We start from the raw sequence: 21,434 nt of genomic DNA, 5'->3' as shown, positions 1-21,434 counted from the left end.
AAAGATCACTGATCACAGGTCACCACAACAAATATAACAATGAAAAAGCTTGAAACATTGTGAGAATTACCAAAATGTGACAGAGAGATATGAAGTGAGCAAATGTTATTGGAAAAATGGTGCCAACAGACTTGCAGTGTTGCCACAAACCTCCAATTTGTGAAAAACTCAGTATCTGCGAAGCACAGTAAAGTGAAACAATAAAACCAGGTATGTCTGTACTCAACTGGCTTCTTGAGAAAATTAAATATAATAATGCATGGAAAGATCCTGGCATGGAAGACTTCTAGGTTCAGCTCCAACATGGAAACAGCTTGGATGTTGTCACTCCTGTCTCTATAATAAGAAAAAGCTGGACAAATAAAAAATCAACAACTTTTTTGGATTCATAAGAGAAATGAGGTCACAAGGCAAACCAGCACCCACAATCTGGAAAGACAAACAAATCTAGGGGGTCACAGCCAAGATTTGCTTACCTGGAACAGAACAGCTGGAGTCATAAACTAGTAAGAACACTTAAATGATAATTTTGATGAATTGTTGAAGGCTGAGTCTGGACTAACATGAGAGTGAGAAACTCTCAGGGGCTGCAGTCTTAGGAAGGCCCCCACACTCTCATGGGTTTTACCTCCAGGAATCTCACAAAGTTCTCATGGTGAAAATCAGCAAAAGATCTCCTAGTTCGTGGCTCTGGCTTTGGCGGGAGTTCGAGAAAAGTAGTCACGCTGCAGTAAACCCAGACCTTCTCCATAACAAAGGCCTACCCTCAAAGAGAGAAGACTTTGTCAGAGCCTTATCTCAGCTGGGGGATATTCCCCCAATAGCCTTCCTGTCTCACCTAAGATTAAAAAGAAAAATCTACAGGGGTCAGGGCTTCAAAGAAATAGGAATGCGAAGCCAAAGAAGTGAATGGGGGAGGAGGAGAAAGCTACACCATGGAGAAATACTTGTGAAGATTGCTTCCCAGAGACACAGGCTCTCTAAAAGACTAAGATTTATTCACGAGATTATAGAACACTTCCCTTCCCCCATACCTGACCATCACATTAACAAGACTCCTATTGATACATAATAGTGATATATTATAGCTAAAGAGCTGCAAGCTGCAGACTCCCTCTGGGAAGGAGTATTTAGGGAAACCTAAAGTCAAGAAAGGAAACAAAAACTAGCACAATGGAGGAATTTAAACCCTCTATTATCTATAGCCACAGCAAATATTAAACATAGTCCAACTACTAGACGGATTTATATATCTCCTCACACTCAATCCTCTTTACCTCAGTTCCTATTACTCAATACATTTTCGCTTTCAACAGAAATTACAAGGCTAGTGGGAATGAAAAAGTTACAGACATTTTGGAAGACAACTTGGCAGCTTTTATAAAGCTAAACATAGAATTACCATATAATCCAGCAATCACACTTGTATATATTTACCCAACTGATTTGAAAACTATGTCCACACATAAACCCGCATATAAACACTTACAGAAGCTTTACTCATAATCGCCCAAAACTGGATGCAACCATGATGTCCTTTAGAGGAAAATAGATAAATAAACTATGGCACATCCATATAATGGAATATTATTCATACACTAAAAAGAATGAGCTATCAAGCCACAGAAAGACATGGATTACATAAATATATATTACTAAGTGAAGGAAGCCACTCTGCAAAGGCTAAATACCTTAAGATCTCAATTGCACGATATTCTATAAAAGGCAAAACTGTAGAGATGGTAAACAAGATCAGTGATCACAGGGGTTCAGAGCAGGGGTATTAGTAAGTGGCACACAGGTGAATTTTTTTAGGGCAGTCAAATTGTTCTGGATGACACTGTAATTATGGATACACAACAAGATGTATTTGTCAAAACTCATAGAAATTTGCAGCACAGAAGCAAACCTTAATATATAAACATTAAAAAAAAAACATTTAGAATGTTGGAGGTTTCCAGGATGAATTGTAGAATGTGACAAAATAATCTAACTGTATTACAAATATATGTAACAACCTCACTGAAGGAGGTAGGGTGGAAACGTCTTTACCTTTGTAACTATGGAAATGAGTAGAGTCTGCATGACTAAAGGCAATAGAAACTGCACATAAGTACTGTACTCTAGTTGATTAAGTTGCTTTCCATAGAGGCATGGGTTAACAATTCTGCAACCACTACTTAGAAGCAAGAGGTTGAGGCTAGAATGATCCATGATGTAACGGATTCGAGTTAGAAACAGCAGTATGAATTAATATTTAGTTTAATATAGATATTGATGGTTACATGTAGAAATATTTATAAATATGTGTATATACAGATGTTAGTATACACATGTTTCCTTGCTATGTCAGCTAAGAGAGGGAAAACCGACAACACCCCAGTAGCAATGAGCACATCTAGCACCCAGATCTTGATTTCTAATTCTCCATTGAAAGGAACCAGGGATCCTAGAGAAATTGCTGAGTTTAGGACTGAGGCAGGAAATGTACAAGATGAAGCTGAAGCATCTTGTAGTGTCAGAAAGTAAGCAAGTGCTCAGAAAAGAAAAGAAACCCACAATAATCAGGGCATGTTAAAGGGACTTGGGAGCCAATCAACAGAGCTCCCTATTGCCAAAGTTGGAACAATTTAAGCAGGAAAATAAATAATGTTAGATTATAATAAAAAATATAAAGCAAATACCATGAGTCCATATTGATATAACAAATCATTTGGATAAATAAATAAGTTGGGGAGAGCAGACAAATCCCTCATGTAGAAAAATTCTAAATAATTTACGTATCTACTCCACCCTCAAGGAGGTAGCACATAACTACTTACTTGTTAAATGTGGGCTATACATAGTGACCTCCTTCCAAAGAACAGTATGGAAGGGGTTAGGGAGAGAGGGAAATTGTAACTTCACAGTTGAGAGAACATGACACACACTACCTCAGCTAGGTGGTCAAGATTAACATTGATAATGATGTCATCTTGACAGCATGAACACTTGATCTGACATGATGAGAATGATACTTTATTCTGTAAAGTATCTTCCTATTAACTTATTAAAGTATGTCTGTTATCTTCCTCCCCAAACCCATAACTTCAGTCTAACCATGAGAAACATCAGAAAAATACAATAGAAGAACATTGTACAATCTATACCTGACCATACTCCTTACAACCGTAAAGACCAACAAAAACAAGGAGTTTAAGAAACTGTCACACCAAGAGGAGATAGGACAACTAAATGTAATGTGTTATTCAGGATAGGATCCTGGAATAGAAAAATGACATTAGATAAAACTAAAGGATATCTGAATAAATAATGAATTTTAGTTAATATGTATAAATATTGGCTCATTAAATGTGATAAATGTACCATATTAATGTATATGTACCAGATGTAGCATTACATGTACATATAATTAATTATTAATAGGTGGAATTGGGTGCAGGGTATATGTGAACTCTCTGTACTATCTCCTTAATCTTTCTACACACCTAATGTTATTCTAAAACTAGAAGTTTATTTTTTAAAAAAGGACGTGACATGGGTCCTTCCTCATAAGAAGTACTTGATAAAGGTCCACTGTTATCATCTACATAATAAATACTACGTTTTCAGGGATCTCTGTGGTCAAAGAGTAGTCAGATAATTATTAGATATTTGAATAGACCATTGACTGTAATTAACCTGAATAATTTGGAAATTAAAAGGAATTGCTGAACCATGAATTAGCCAGATTACCTGTCTCCCATTTTGCTTATGAGTCAACCATAGAATAAATAGTCAAAATATGAGGTAGAAAAAAGCAAACCTTAAGTGATTTCCCTCTTACCACCCAAAGGAAAAGTGAACAGTATTGCCTCCTGATTAAAAACCCTGTATTGCTTTCAGGGTGATGTCATCCAATACACTTCTGAAGGCTTGTGCACAGTCCTCTTAGTGCCATTTACATTTCAGTAGTGAACTCCTACAGATCTAAAGACCCTTAAGATACAAGCAGGCATCCAATGCTACTAAGGCTCAGAGAGGCTCTGGAAAAATATGAGAAGGGATAAGGTATGTGAATAATAATGATAGACTATTTCATTGGAAGAGTAATTGAATTGTCTGCTTTAAAAAATTTACTCCTATGCCTTGGCATTCATTTCTTATCTCATCTTGCAGTAGATCCTTTTGAGAACTTCTTAGTTGTCGAAGAAATTGTCAATTGACCCATTCATTTACAATCAGGGCCACACAGCAGGGGGGAAAATGCTGAAGTTTTATTTTTAGTTCACTTTACAAATTTAAGAGAATCACTCAAACTCCTATAATTCTGGGTGAACCACATAGACATAACCTCACCTCTGAATTCACTGAACCTTATCCTACCTTCATGTGTGTTCTCTTCTAGATGGGTTACAATTGTTGATGTTTGCCTCCATCACCTCTGGTATCTTTTTGGATAAATAAGAAGTTAAAAAAGTCATGAGGACCTCTGGATTTAAAGGTTTCATTACATTGTAAATAGAAAAGCAGGCACACAACCTTGTCTCTGCCATTGCCTGACAAGGTCCATCTTATTTTAAAATTTTATGAATTAATGAAAACCACTGTCTGTTTAATTTTTTTTAAGTAAATTCTAAATTTATCTACCAAAGATGAAGCTTAGTGTATAAAAGGATCTGGTTTTGAATACTCCAAAAAGGAATGTGCCTACCATTAAGTCCCTCTGAATCTCCCTTTCATCAGGATGTACACACGAGAGTGTGCACTCAGTGGCTACACTGGCCAATAAAATGTCCACATCAGCCTGAATTATGAAGCTGGTCAAGTTAGTCATGGGAAGGCTCTATTTGTCAGCACACAGGTCCCATTCTTTTTTTTTTGCGTACATGGGCCTCTCACCGTTGTGGCCTCTCCCGCTGCGGAGCACAGGCTCCAGACGCACAGGCCCAGCGGCCATGGCTCACGGGCCCAGCCGCTCCGCGGCATGTGGGATCCTCCCGGAGGTCCGAACCCGTGTCCCCTGCATCGACAGGCGGACCCCCAACCACTGCGCCACCAGGGAAGCCCAGGTCCCATTCTTAGAAGCACTTGCTTTAAACATGATGTCAATAAATCCTCTCCAAAGTGTAAATTTATACTAGATTAAAGTATATTAACACCCTTTTTAGGAGTATTTGCATTTTGATAGCAATGCCTAAAGATTAAGAAAAAAATTCCATAAAATTGAAAGGTGTACCTCTCTAATAGTGGAATTTTAGACTCTGTCAGATGATGGAGAGAGAGAAAAGGAAAAATGCTTAGAAAAGGTTTTTGCTCAAAACCTCTTGAATCACAGCAGACAGGCAACCTCCTATTCTCTGTCTCCCAATTATTTCTCTCTTTACATGGCCTCTTGCTACATGAAATACTTGACTTTATCTACATTATATTTATTTTATAGAGTTTTAACAACATTGAATGACATTTTCAGAACAAAATTCATATATAATCCCATGTCGAACATAGTTTTTGCAAGTGTTTTTACATAGCTATATTTCAGTGTAATCAGCTTTACTGATTGTGTTTTATTCTTGCCAATGTATTCATTCATTCAACAAACATTTGTTAAATGTGTACTACGTGCCAGGCACCATTCTAGGTGTTAGAATATATCATTAATCAAAACAAAAAAAAATTACTGATTGCATGCAGCTTACATTCTTTTGGAAGAAAGAAAGATATAAACAATAAACATAATACCTAAAAAATTGTATATGCCATTTTTAAAAATAATAAAGTGGGGTAAGAAGGGTTGGCAGTGAAGATTGAGGAGAAGGATAAAATTTTAAATATTATATCTGGGGTAGGCATCCTTAAAAAGTGATATTAGAGCAAAGACTTGCAGGAGGTGAGTTAGACGTTGTAGATACTTAGGGAAAGAGACTTCCAGACAGAGCAAATAGTCAGCGCCAATGACCTCTTGGTTGGGGCTGTGTCTTGCATGTCTGAGGAGCAGCAGAGAGGCCAGTGTGGCTGGGGCAGAATGAATGACAGAGAGGCTACAAAAAGATGATGTCTGAGAGCTATTGAAGGCTAGAAAATGTAAGGCCTTGTAAGCTATTGTAAGGGCTTTGGCTTAACTATTCTGTGACGTTGGACAAGTGGTTAACCATTGTAAAGCTCAGTCTAATCTGTGCAGTAAGGAACAACCAACTGAAAAGAGAAGTATAGCTAATAAACCAGCAATGGAGAGGAAATGGAAAAATAAAAATTAATTAATATTTTCTTAAAAAGCCCCAAAAGGGGAACAAAAAAGGTGGGACAAAGAGAAAACAAATAGTAAGATAGTACATTTAAACCCAACCATAAGGTAATAATAATTACATTATGTGTAAATAGTCTAAATACTTCAATTAAAGAGCAGATTGTCTTGATGAATAAAAAACCAAGACCCAACTGTATATGTCTATCAGAATCACACTTTGAATATAAACTACAGAGTGGTTAAAAGTAAAAGAATGGGAAAAGATGCTAAGTTTGATTAAAAGAAAGTTGGAGTAGTTACATTAATATCAGACAAAATAGATTTCAGAGTAAGGATTGGGGCAGATACAGTTAGGATTGCTGTGTTTTATCGATGTATTGACCCCTTTGTCAAACATCCACATCCATTCTTGAAAAAAATGATCAATAAATTAAACATAGAAAAGGACTTCTCCAACTTGTTAAAAGGTCTGTTTGAAAAACTCACATTTAGCAACATAGCTATTGGTGAAAGACCTTGTAAGATTAAGAAGAAGGAAAGGATTCCCCCTCTCACTGCTTCTATTCACATTATACTGAAGGTACTTGCTGATAAGGAAAGAAGAAAAAAAGAAAAGGCAGACAGATTAGAAAGAAATAAAAATTTCTTTGCAGAAAATATGATCATCTATATAGAATATTTTAGTCAATATAAATTTTATCTATGCATAGTAGTAACAAACAATTGGAAATTTCAATTTAAAAATACTATTTACAATATTAGGGAATATGTAAAAACTTAGGGATAAATTTTATAAAAGGTGTATAAGAATTGTACACTGAAATCTACAAAATATTGCTGAGAAAAATTAACAATGATTAATAAGTGTAGAGATATATCATTCTTAAGATTATAAGACTCCGGACTTCCCTGGTGGCACAGTGGTTAAGAATCAGCCTGCCAATGCAGGGGACACAGGTTCGAGCCCTGGTCTGGGAAGATCCCACATGCTGCGGAGCAACTAAGCCCGTGTGCCACAACTACTGAGCCTGCTCTCTAGAGCCCGCCAGCCACAACTACTGAGACCATGTGCCACAACTACTGAAGCCCACGTGCCTAGAGCCCATGCTCCTCAACAAGAGAAGCCACTGCAATGAGAAGCCCGCCTACCACAACGAAGAGTAGCCCCCATTTGATGCAACTAGAGAAAGCCGGCGCGCAAAAATGAAGACCCAACAAAGCCAAAAATAAATAAATCAATGAATTAATTAATAAACAAAACCACTCTTACTTTAAAAAAATAAAAAAGATTATAAGACTCAATACTGTCAGTATGTCAATCCTCCCCAAACTGAGGTATATATTCGATGCAGTTTAACTCAAATTCCATTAGAAACTCTCATAGATTACTAGTAGAAATGCAAAATGGTACAGCCACATTGAAAGACAATTTGGCAGTTTCTTATAAAGTTAAACATAGACTTACCACATGACCCAGTAATTGCACTCCTAGGTATTTACAAAGTGAATTGAAAATTACATTCACACAAAAATGTGTAGTAGCTTTGTTTATAATTGCCAAAAGCTAGAAGTAACCAACTCAATAATAAATAATCTAATTAAAAATAGTCAAAAAAGAATAGAATTTAACCAAATAAAAGATATGGATGCCAAATAAGCACATGAAAATATACTCAATAATATTAGTCATTAGGGAAATGCAAATTAAAGCCATAATCAGATACCACTACACATCTAGTAGAAAAGCTAAAATTTCAAATACTGACATTGCTAAATTTGCAACGAACTCACGTCCATGGCTGGTGGAAATGCAAAATGATTAACTACGTTGGAAAACAGATAGTGGTTTCTTAACAATGTCATCATAAACATTTGCTACAAAGATTTGTATGGACATATGTTTTCATTTCTCTTGGGTAAATTTATAGGAGTGGAATGATCCAGAGGACTTTCTAAGTAGTGAGTAATGAACTACATGGTAGCAGTAGGAAGAAAGATACTTTCCCAGAATTTCCCAGTGTTAGAAAAGAGGAGAGTTAACGATGAAGTTCAGGAAAGTGAACGGTGTTACCTGGAGCACCATGAACAGTGAGAGACTTGATGAGAAATCCTGAAAAGGGAACAGCTCTGGAGGTAGGTAAAATAAAGGGTTCTATTCTCTAATATAAATTAGAGGGGCATGGCCCTTGAAAGGGGCTGAGAGGAAGAGCTGACTTAGTTAACTTGTAGACCCACAATCTTTCCAAATCAGTTCTGGGACAATAAACAATCTCATAAATGCAAAAGAAATGTAAGCACCCACAAAAGATCTGAGAATTTATCCTCCAGATCAGGATGCATGCCACTCAACATCCCCCAAACGTAATGCGGCTCCAAGAGCTCTAGTTGTTACAGGGAAGACGTTCTAGGCTGAGCTAGTCGTAGAAGCCCAAGGGCATGCAAGAGCAGTGGGTTGTGTGACAGGACTAAGCACATGAGGGAAACACCAACTTAATTGACTAGAGCATAAGGTGTGTGAAGAGGAAAATAAGATTGAGGAGAAGTAAATCGAGGCCAGACTCAGAAGGGCCCTGAATGTCCTCCTTATGATTCTAATTCTATTGTATATTTGGTGCTTAATTCTAGAATTTCACAGTTGGAAGAATAGAGAACAACATTTTGTTAAGAAATATATGATTGCATGGTGAAAACATTATTTTTTTAGGGCTCACATTGCTGTTGGCATACATTACAAGCTGAAAGTGCACTAACTAGTCTTTACTGTAGGGAATTGAATGGTGTGGCTCCATCTCCTATATGCACCAGTACCTATGGTACTACCTACAAATGATTTAAAAGAGAGAACTCAGTCCCCTGCATGCCTTTGCTCGTACTGTTTCCTCTGCTAAGAATATGTTTCCCTCCATAGGAACCACATCCTATGGTTTAATGGTTAAGAGAAAAGACTTTAGAGTCAAAGGGTTCCTGGTAACATAAGAGCTCAGTAAATGTTAGCTGTTTCTATTAATAACCATCCTTTAAGCCCACATGTCAATCCCTTGATAGTTTCTCTTTCATGCCCTCCATATCTCTCTCTCCCAAGCCATAAGGATTCTTTCTTTCTTCTGAAAATCCATATCACTCTGCCAATGTCTACTCTTTAGTTGGCACTCCAATAATCTGTATACACTCATTATCCCCCTTGCTAGATGGTGAGCTCCTTGAAAGCAGGTCCATACCTGTCTGCCTTCATGTCCCTCACAGTGCCCGAGAGGATGCCTTACAGTAGATGTCATAGTAAGCATTTATTGATCATGATGTCATAAAAAGGTATCATTTAGCTTTTAAAGATATCTCCTACTCTTCGTATAAAAGCTGAAATTTGGTGACATATGAAAGGTAATGATCATTATGAAAGTGTTTTTGAAAATATCAAGGTACTAATATTTGAAACTAATCTGCCAAATAGAGACACAGATGTAGAGAACAAACTCATGGACACCAAGGGGTGAAGGGGAGGTGGGATGAACTGGGAGATTGGGATTGCTATATATACACTACTATGTATAAAATAGATGACTAATGAGAACCTACTGTATAGCACAGGTAACTCTACTCAGTGTTCTGTGGTGACCTAAATGGGAAGGAAATCTTAAAAAGAGGGGCTATATGTGTACATATAACTGATTCACATTGCTGTACAGCAGAAACGAACACAACATTGTAAAGCAACTATACTCCAATAAAAATTTTTAAAAAAATGAAACTAAACTGCCCCCTCCATACTGAGATAATCAAAAGAAATAATATATAAAGAAATCTGCACATCCATGCAGTGTATGATAGCTATACTGATCCAGCAGAGATGACAGGGAGAAGCCAGTTCATGTTGTTTTTGCTAAAGAAACATATGACGTTCATTAGCATAATTTTATGTGAGATAATTCTAAGAATCTCACATTCTTAAAGAAAGCCTTAGTTATTGTTTTCTCTTTATTCTAAATTACAAGAAGAAAAATGTATTACTAATTCCTCAATTATTTCATTATGCAGCACTAATAAAAAGTCTTGACATCTCCATTATGTTTGAAAATTTTTAATAAATAGTTTTTGACTAAAGTGATTATTTACTTAAAACAGAAAATGTAGAAGGAGCTTTAAATCATATTTTTCTGGTGCCATATAATAAAATAATTGTGCAATTAGTAATAAACAGTGTGCAAGGATGACAAATGTTTTATTTAAAACTTGGCGAACAAAAGCACATCACTTGTGTTTTTTCCAAGCGAACACAATCCTGTGGTATATTAATCAAAGGGGCTTTTTTATGCCTCTGGCAGCAGTGTTTTAAAGTAAACCCTTAATATCAGATCCCAATCCCCAGTTTCAATTTGCTTTCAATGGAAAGGACATTAGAGTTTATAAAATACTCCTTGATTACTTTTTTGAAGGCCTGAAATCTTGACATGTCCATGACTTGGTCGCACTTCATCAATATACAGTGGTTGAAAGAGCAATACCCATCGTGAACATTGCCACATCGACTTATAGAATCATGCCCTTGAGAAAAAGCCAGAGAGAAAAAAGGAGCAGCAGGCAGTGACAAAAAATGAAATAGAACTGTCATCTAGCAGTTCTTCATAGTCCGTCAAGGAAACAATTAAAGATGTACAAAGAGCCAGAGAGTGCTTGGGCAAAGGTTGTTAAACTCACACTTCAAGGGCAGGTCACTGCAGGCTGCTCAAGGCTCAGTGAAAAGACCAGCCGGCACTCACTGAGGGGGCTCTGGGGCAAAGGAAATGAAGCTTTCTGTCCCAAGGCAGCTGAAGATGAGGAATTTAAAATAAATTGTAAAGTAACTCCTAAGTGTATCCTTTTTCTAGTAGCAGATATCATGGAGATTATTTTTGGTCTGGTTAGGAATTTTAGTAAGAACCTTCCTGGTGTCATTTAACCCAGGTTCAAATATCAGTCTGCACAGTTTGCAGCACCTTTACCAAATTATTCAGATTCCCTGAACCTCAGTTTCCTCCTTTTCACACATAGGAAGTATGAAATTAGAAATTGTCCTTTACCTCCTTCCTCGTTTGCACCTGCTCTATTTTTCTTATCCAGTGTTCTGCTACTCCTCTGTGTCCCCCTCATTTGAGAGTTTCCTAAATCCTAAATCCATTAGATCAGATATACTTCACTGGCCAACTATTAGTTGATTTGAAGAACAGTAGTGGGATCTTACAGGAATCAAGGGGCATTTTCAGGGAACTTCTCCCCCAAGCCTCCCCCTTAACACACACACACACACACACACACACACACACACACACACACACACACACACACTGCCCTGATGTCATGCATATCAGCTTTCTGGAGGAAATGTAATGGTTCCTGAGGCCTTTGTCTATTCCTCCAATTATTCTAATAGTCAGAATTTCATCTAGGAAAGGAGGAGCAAATGATGCCACATCCAAGCATTTAGAAGAGATATTTGGAGAAGGTTAGGCCTTTTTCTTCTCTTTGTATCACCCAACACAGTTCCCTATCACTCAAAATAGAATTGGGGAAGTTATCTAAAAATGGAATAAGCTCAAATATCACACTACGTAAAACACTGGTGACAACTATACCTTGTCCTTAAATCTCATTATGATTTGGGTTTAAAATAAGTAATAAGACATCTTGAATATGAAAGCCAATAGAAAAGTATAATTCAATTTATAAAAATTAAAAGTTTAGCTTCAGTCACATATAGTAATTAAATCCATAAAGTGATTATGAGAATAATGGTAATTCAAATTTTATTCTATTTTTGTTGTTAAATCAACTTTTTATGGTCATTCAAGCTCAAAATCTTTATGTGTGTGTGTGTGTGTGTGTGTGTGTGTGTGTGTGTGTGTATGTGTGTGTGCTGTATGCGACCATTTATAGGCCTCTCTAGAAGACAGTTTGCTTCTGGATGTAATTTAGAGTATTCACATAATCTAAAAAAAGGAGAGAAATCCCGTTTTTGAGAGTGGGTGAGAAGAGCTTATCATGATCCTCTTTTCTAGCCATAGTCTTATAGTCATTTTAATTCTAACATGCTATTATTTATCCCAAAGATTTATTTTTCCAAATAGAGAGTACCACATTCAGAATAACTTTTGGTTTTTTATTCTAATGGAATTTTCACCTTCAGCTACCACAGTTCAGTGGGCTATTTTGGAGGTATTTCTTTCACAATTCTCATATTTAAGAAGTGTACTACAGACTTTTAATAGTAAGTATACTGTAGACTTATAGTAACAATGATTTTTTCATTTCCACTAATCTCTCATGCAGATGGGACATATTATTTTATTCTAGGCTTCCCTCATATTTCTTTGGCAAGACCATGCATACACTATTTCAACCCCAAAGATTTTATTTCTCATAACATTAGAAGATATGTTGTAGAATTCAATTTACAAACTTGGCTACAGACATAACTACAACAAATAATTACAAAAACATAATATAAAATGAGTAATTTCCTGCTGCATGGCAGATATAGAAACCTGCTGTAGAATCCCATTTTTTTGGACAGATCATCAGGGGGCTATCACCACAATTGTCACTAAATACTTTTAGCAGTGACCCAAAGCTTCTGCAGTTAAGAGAATGGCCTCTTACAAAAAAAGTTGATTCTGCCCTCTGGAAATTTCCTTTTCAAAGGAGATGAGAGACAGTAGGCATGAATAGCATTTAATTCACATATTAGAGTTTGGGTTTTTTTTTTCTTTTTTGGGGATGGTAGTGCTTTTAAATATGTTCCCTTTTTTTCATTCCCCAGTTAATGTAATCTATAAATTCTTCTTCTGCTAAAAGAATACAAAGCAAATTGTTCCTGATTGCTCACTGTGACCAGAAAGAGGGCCAGGTACATATAAGAAATAAGCAAAACTATAGAGGCATTGTTAAATTCAATGATCCCTTAATACTGAAGCTCTGTATTTGTTAATAATTTTGCCCAAATCTGCACTATGCTAGAAATTGTATGTATATGGTAATAATCATACCAATGAGGAGGAGGAGGAAATCTAATATGGGTAAGGCAGGTATTCAACATACATAGTCATATTTAATAAGAACTTTATGAGAGAGAGAGACTTTTATTGTCCCCTTTTTACAAATGAGGAAACTGAGGCACAGCCAGTAACCTGTGTGAGGTCCTAGTAAGTAGCACAACCAGGATTTGAACCCTGAACTGTTTGACTCCAGAGCCTTTGCTCGCAGTTGCTGTACTTACAACTTGGAGGTATAAGAAACACACATATGGGCTTCCCTGGTGGCGCGGTGGTTGAGAGTCCGCCTGTTGATGCAGGGGACGCGGGTTCGTGCCTCGGTCTGGAAGGATCCCACGTGTCGCGGAGCGGCTCGGCCCGTGAGCCATGGCCACTGAGCCTGCGCGTCCGGAGCCTATGCTCCGCAACGGGAGAGACCACAACAGTGAGAGGCCCGCGTACTGCAAAAAAAAAAAAAAAAAAAGAAACACACATATAGGAGAGTTCATGAATATGGCAGCAGAGCACTGCAGATTGATTCTAGGATATAGACATTGGACTAGAACAATGTATTTTCATGTTAATGGTGTAACGTAGATAGTAACTGTAAAGGTGATTTATTAAAGAAGAGAGTGATGTGAATTGGCATCATTGCAATAAAATGTTTAAAGAAGGCAGAACCTGAAAATGAGCAAAATCTAGATCAGCTGAGACTGGAGTGCAGGAGTGAGAGATTGTACACAAGAGAATAATATGAGTATGTGCACATGGGTGCAAGTTGTACATGTATGTCCCTGGGAAAAGGACAGCTGCAAAATTGCCTTGAACTGTCCCAGTCAATCTCTTCCACATTTTAATTTTACCCCAAATATTGTATGGGACATACTTATGTTAAAAAATTATTATTTATCTGATATTCAAATTTATCTCAACAGCTGGTATTTTTATTTGCTAAATCTGACAACCCTATATAACACTTAAATTTACCTGATTTTCTTAATTATCTATCCTCCCCTACCCCGTATGCTAAAATATATGCTCCATTCAACCAGAAACCTCCCCAGCCTATCCTCAGTATGTAGAACATCACCTGGCATCTGTAGGTGCTCAATAGATGCTTGTGAATGAAAGAGAAATAGGCTTTTTACTACTTATTTAATTCCAACGTTGCCAAGTTTGAAAGCAAAGGGTCAAAAAATAGGAAATTTGGGGAATGAAGGATAGGCTACAGAGAGGCAGTAAATATGAAAATATAAACCTAAGTAAACTGGAAAGGAAAACATGCACAGCACATATGGAAGGGTTTGGGGGAGGAGGAGGGGGCAATCCCTTACCTGGGAGGAATATGAAAGGGAAGAAAACAGAGTTTTATTGACAGAGATAGGAAAGGATGAGGGGAACAATATCAGCTTGCTTTAATAATTTTAGTGAAAAAGGCAATGCAAAATCCTTAGAATTTTGGTTAAGGACTACAATTTTAAAAAGAGAGGGAGAGAGGCCCTCTTAAACTACGATGGAACCTGATGTAGATGAAAAATGACATGAATAGCAACAGATGTTCTCCTTATAACTCTTCTTTTTTTTTTCTCGAAATACCAAGATGGATTAGAAATGTGCAAAACAAAAGAGTCAAACTAACCCAAATTCTTCTAATTCTCTAACTGCAGAAACAGGGCTGTAACCAATTTTTCTTTTTTCTTTTTTCTTTTTAGTTTAAAATGGGGAATAATTTTATCCAGACTAGTACTTCCATCTTTCAGCCTATGAAATATAATATTGTAGAGTTGCTCTTAACTAAAAAATCACATTTCTGTTGGGTACACATTTAGGCTATTTGAACAATCGTTCTGGTAGATGTATTTGGAGGTTTCATAACAAAAATTGAACAATGCAGACTTTTTCCCAATTCATTAATTTGTAAATCAAATTTCTTTAAAGTATTTTCATCATAGTTTTTCTTGTATATTTGGCACCTGCCACTCTTCATCTATAGGAGAATCTAGCATAAGATGGCATGTGATTTAGCACAAAATGGTACATTACACAATTTTAGCTTTATATGTCAACATTTTATGATGTTCAGTAAATGCCATCATGATTTCCAGATGTTTCACCACCTGAATCAGATTTAAATCATGGTAAAATCTTTGATACAGATGCTTGAGAAATAAAGAGGATCATATATGTTTGAATATGTCATATCAGCCTAAGCTCAAAAAATACCTTCTCTCCAGCCAGGTCACCAATTTCAAAATTCACTTAAAAGTCTCCCCAGTGGGAACTGTATCCCACCCTTTCCTGTTAGTGTTAGTACAGCAACATTCACCTCCCTTTTCCCTGGGGGCCACTGATGGGATTAGTAATGCTCGAGGTCATGAGCACTACTGGTATACAGAAGTGATGACTCAATTAAATCAAGTTACCAAATAGATAACTAAAAGACAACTAAAGATAACTAAAAGACAAATTGTGCACGATAAGGTGCTCTGAAAGTTGCCTGCCCTCAATGAGAGCAAAGTTGAATTGGCAAAATGCCAGGTAAATATGACCAGGTTAACTTAGCACAATATTTAAGAAAATATTGATTTAACAGATAGTGAAAAGACATACATGTATGCATTTTGACAATAAACTGAAACAGAAAAAGAGTCAGGAATAAAGGGGAAAGATAATGGTAGAAGGAGAAAGACATGAAAAAAAAAGCAAAATGGAGAAATACATCCAGCTCCTGCCTTTGTGTGTTACAGTGTTGACAACCAAATTACAAGTTTTTTACCTTTACAAGTTGGTTTATAAATTGAAATGTGTATCTTTGTTTTATTATTGCTTCTGGTCAGTACTACCCCGAACTAGTCTATATACTAAAAATATATAACAAAATAAATTATAAAGAGTATAAAGACCATCTTTGTATCTTCCTCCTAAACCCAGAAGGGAGTCAGAAACATAGTAGGTGCTTAATAAATGTTAAATTTATTAATTAGTTAACTAAATGTTGAAATATTATTATTGGTCAGGTATAAAGCTATGATTCAAATATGTATGTATTACATACAATTTCCCAAACCATATTCTATAAAATATTAATTCAGCTAGGTGTTCCACTGGGGGTGGGGAGACAGATTCTGAATTGAAATAGATTGCGGAAACATGCATAGTCATACATTCTCTCTCCAAGATATTCAATGCATATTAATGTAAAGAGTTTGAATTGTAATTTTTCTAGTTCCAAAGTGGAAAAAGTTGTCATGCAGCTAAGACACCTTAAATTAAAATATATATATACTGCCTTTGTTACAAATAAAATATAGAAGGAAGAAATTTCTATAACATCAATCTGATTTACATATAATTGTTTGACTGGTGAATATTTTATGGGTAATATGGTCACTCTATGGCATTCAAGGAACACATAAATCATGGAGCTCAGGAGTCCAGGTTGGTCATTTTTTGGCTTCAAAACATTCTATCTGATACTTAAATTTATGAATTAAAAAATTTTAAAATAGTAAAGAAAATGTGAAAGGAGAGCTCTCATGTATTAGATGTATATGTATATTACACACATATTTGGGAGAGACCAAGTATGCAACAGTCAGTCAGTCCCTCTTGGCACAGCTGGCTAATTTGGACAATGACAACAAAATATCAGATTCACCGGGTAGCACAAGTGGATGTGAGGCCATACTCAAGACCATATTAACTTAAAAAATGATGTTCTGCAAAACAGGTACAGAATAGTTCCGATCACAGTAGTAAAACATCAAGAAAGTCACTTCTCCTGCCTTATAAATTACACGAGGAAAGTCTTGCATTTAAGCTCTGCTGTTGTGACTGAGTGTGCTACTTGGATACATTCAATTATCTTTTTGACTTCTGGAAACTGGATACATTGTGGTCGACAACTATGGTTAAGCATTTAAACAAATTACAAATTATTAGTTAAATGTTCAATAGTAAGTGATTGTGGGTCATGGGACTTGACACCTCAGTGAATGAGATCAGAAAGAGACTCAACTTTAGGCTATATGTAGTACCTGACTAGAGAGATCTATATATTTTTATTTTTTTAGCCCCCATCCCCTATCCTAGTACATGTCATTAATTGTTTTGAGCAATTTTTTCAAAAAGTGTGATTCTTTTGCTGTATTAATAACAAACTTTGTCTTTTGATTTTTTGTATCCCCAGGGCCCAGACCGAGGATATGTATGTATATACTAGGTGTTCAATAAATTGTTATATTTAACAGTGAATGTGAATTAACCAAAAAGCTACTTCAAACTATCTATCCCTTAATGTTAGGCAGCAGTGGTAAAAGTTCTCTGTGATTGTACATTTCTGAAAATGTCATCACAGCATCTTCCTGGATTGATTAAGCACCCTGTCCAAGTTGCTTATCTGATGTATATTAGGATTAGAGGAAATGTCTATGGAAGTTCCACAGAAGGCATCTGCAAATCCCTGCCTCTGCTTGACTATTTAGAAAGGCTTGAAACATGATATTATGTAACATCCCAGTACCTTAAGAGAGTGTTTACCAAACCTTAATCATTAGTAGACCAACATCATAATTGCTCAATCCCAGACTCCAGAGCATCTTACAATTGCAATTGCAATTCATATGGCCTAGGTGAATTGTCATCGCTCTGCCTTCCTTACACTTAACCTAAGCACTGTTATCCATAAAACACATTGAGTTCAACAAACTTTTATTAGATAAATATTTTCTATATGCCAAACATCATGTACTAAAAGTAACTATAACTGAGAGAACATTCATTCTTAGGAATTTATATTCTGGAGTAGATAAATTTTTAAAATGCAATATGTCATTAGGGGATATATGAGCTATATTTTGCCATAATAATGTGGCATAACAAAGCACCCCAATATTGAGCATCTTAAACATAATCATTTATTTCCTCCATGAGTTTGTGGGTCGTTTATTTAGGACTTGGCTGTTCAGCTGTTTTAGTCTCCAGTGAATTTGCTTACAAAGCCAAAAGTCAGCCAGCTGTGGGCTACTCTAGACTGCTGTGGTTGGGATGAGAGGGTGATTCAGCCTTACTCCATGAAACTTATCCTCCAGCAGGTATTCACAGAAAGTGCATAAGAGCAACAGTCAAACAGAAACAAGCACACACTTTTTCAAGCTTCTGCCTGCATCATATTTGCAATATACCATTGGCCAAAGAAAGTCATATAGCCAAGCCCAGTGAGAGTGAGAGAGATTAGAGTCACATGGCAAAGAGGGCAGATACAGGATGGGATGACAAATAGAGGCCATTTCTTCAGTCTACCACTGGGCATAACAGCTATGGAGAAACACAAAGCAGAGTGAAGAGATAGAAAGTGAAGTTACTAGGGAAGGGGCCAAATCAGGTGATATTTGAGCAAAGTCTTGAATTCAGTGAGGAAGAGAGCCATGTGAATAGTTTGGAAGAGAATTCTAGAAAGAGGAAAGAAAAGAAATTCCAAACGCCTGAAACCAACTTACTTTCAGCATGATGGAGAAATACCAAGGAAGCTGAAGCAGAGTGGCAGGAAATAAAATCAGGCAAGTAACCAAAGGAAAGACCTGGCATGGCTTGTGGGCCATGGCAAGGACGCTGGCTTTAATTTTGAGTGACAGGGAAAGTCACTGCAAGATTTTGAGCTGACAAAATCAGGACCTAACCTATGTTTTTAAAGCTTCTCTCTGATTCCCATGAGAAAGATCAACTGCAGGTAGGAAGAGTAGAAGCAGGGAGGTCAGTTAGGAGACTATGGTCTTAATTTAGCAGAGACATCACAGTGGATGGGTCATGAATGTAGTGTGAAGATGGTGAGATGACATACTGGATATTTCTAAGGTACTGCTAACAAGATTTGTTAAAAACTGTACACACACACTATATGTGTGTGTGTGTGTGTGTGTGTGTTTGTATATTCAATTACTCATTAAAATATCTACATAGTTAAAACAAAAAGTGCTCATTACTGTAGCACCTAAAGTCATCTCATGTACCATCCAAAGGTGATTATGTGAGCACTAACCTTGGGAAACAATGCCTTGCCTTCAGACAAACATTTAGACTAGTCACCTAAAACTCCTAACATGAATTAAGTGGTCAAAGACTCTTGGATTAAAAAGTCACAGACCCTTAAATTGTCTTGATCACTCAAAATAGAAAATCAAAGTAAATGACACATTTATTTTAATAGAACCTTGTAAAGGGAAATTTCTCTTGTCCTCAGTGCTTTCCATGTCTTAATGATTTCCCCATTATCACAGAAATTTCTGGCACTGACTCCTCACATCAGAGAAATTTTCTCAAAGTGTTTAATAACCTAGGTTTTATTTCCTTGGTTTATTATATTCATAACTTGTGAAGCTGCCCAAGAGTTCTTTCTTAGGGGAATAGAGGCACACACAATCCTCAAAATTATAAGTACCCACTACTGTTGGGAAAGGTGCTATGTAAATGCAAAGAGAACAGAGTACTACCACTCCCCCTAAAAATTATAAGAATCTAATTGTTTTATTCTTGTTGTCACTTTATTAAAATGAAAATTAGTTTTCACAGGGATTAAATTTTCATTTTGCTGCAGAAAAAAGTGAAATTTTCTGCAAAAATTATAAATTTCCACAGCAGCAACTTCATAAAAATGTATGATCTTGCCCCTCAGGGTGCCTGCTCGCTTATTTGAAACGAAAAGCTGTTTGTATTCATGGTTAGAAATACACACATGAGGAAAAATTAATCATGCAAATATTTACAAAGTGAGAATAGTAATTGTTGGGAGCCTCTGCAGTGAGCTGGGCATAATACCACAGATAGAAGTGCTAGAGAGAATTCCAAAGGACAACTCATTTGACAAAGCCAGGTCTGAAGTCCCATCTTATGGACTGACAATGCTATAAAAAAACATCCTGGGTGTACTTCTTACGACATTAAGGTTTTTTGGTTTTTTTTTTTTGCTGTACGCGGGCCTCTCACTGTTGTGACCTCTCCCGTTGCGGAGCACAGGCTCCGGACGCACAGACTCAGCGGCCATGGCTCACGGGCCCAGCCGCTCCGTGGCATGTGGGATCTTCCCAGACCGGGGCACAAACCCGTGTCCCCTGCATCAGCAGGCGGACTCTCAACCACTGCACCACCAGGGAAACCCCGACATTAAGTTTTGACAGTCATGATGCCAAATATTATGAGAGATAAAATAATTTTCATTAAACATCTGCAAATGGTACAATGGTAGGCAAGATTTAGAAATTAGAATGGGCATTTTTTGTGGAGGGTGACTATTTGCTCTGCCAATGTTCTTCTTATCTTTATCTGAGGAATATTATTATGAGACTTCAGATTTATTTGATTTATAGTTTTCAAACGGGAAGGAGTACTATTTTTATTTTTTAAGTCACTTTAATGTTTATGGGAAATCTAATTTAAAATAAAATGCACTTGCTGTTACTTTAAAGGATAAAAAGTTGACTGGTCCCATTGGAAGAGTATTACCAAGAGCATTGGGAAGGGATTTTGACGAGTCTTGTGATAGCCCTGTGTATGACCTGGAACATGATGCTGGGTCTCCCTGGATTAAAGTCTGGAGAGCTGGACATGAGACACGCTTAAAGGCCAAACAACTCCCTTATGTATCTCTGCCTACAGATCTCTACATTCCTTCTGCTCATAAGGGATGGAAGAAGAAAGAAAGCAACTTAGTATGAGAGCAAATCAGAGGTTCCTGACAGGACTGACTACATAATGAGTAGGGACCAGTGCAAAAGGAAAATGTGAGGCTCTTTGTTCAAATATTATTAAGAAACTCAAGATGGCAGCAGCAGAGCATGAAGCAAGCACGGAGCCCTAACTGCACAGGTCACATACCCATGAAGTTAGTATTGGTTCCTAAAACAAGAAACGTAGGCCTCAAATCAAGAATCTTATGTGTTTTTGGTATTCAGGCCAAGGCGCTAATAGGACATCTCTGATCTGAAAGGAAGGTACTGAGGGACTCACTCAGAGGGGTTCAAGGCCTTTGTAACAAGGCCTTTGTAACAAGTATTTAACAAGGCTTTCTGGATTGGGTGTTTTGAGAACTATAGAATCTTTGTGCTGTCCTTTAGTTTCCCATTTAAAATGGCATCTTGGAATAAGATGAAAGCCAGCTTTACATTTTCTAAACACTAGAAGTTTTATTTTATCTTATATCTTAGAACTTGAAG

The sequence above is a fragment of the Phocoena phocoena genome, chromosome 2 (genome assembly GCF_963924675.1).
Source record: "Phocoena phocoena chromosome 2, mPhoPho1.1, whole genome shotgun sequence".
Taxonomy (NCBI): Eukaryota; Metazoa; Chordata; class Mammalia; order Artiodactyla; family Phocoenidae; genus Phocoena; species Phocoena phocoena.
Note: the sequence above shows the minus strand (reverse complement) of the source record.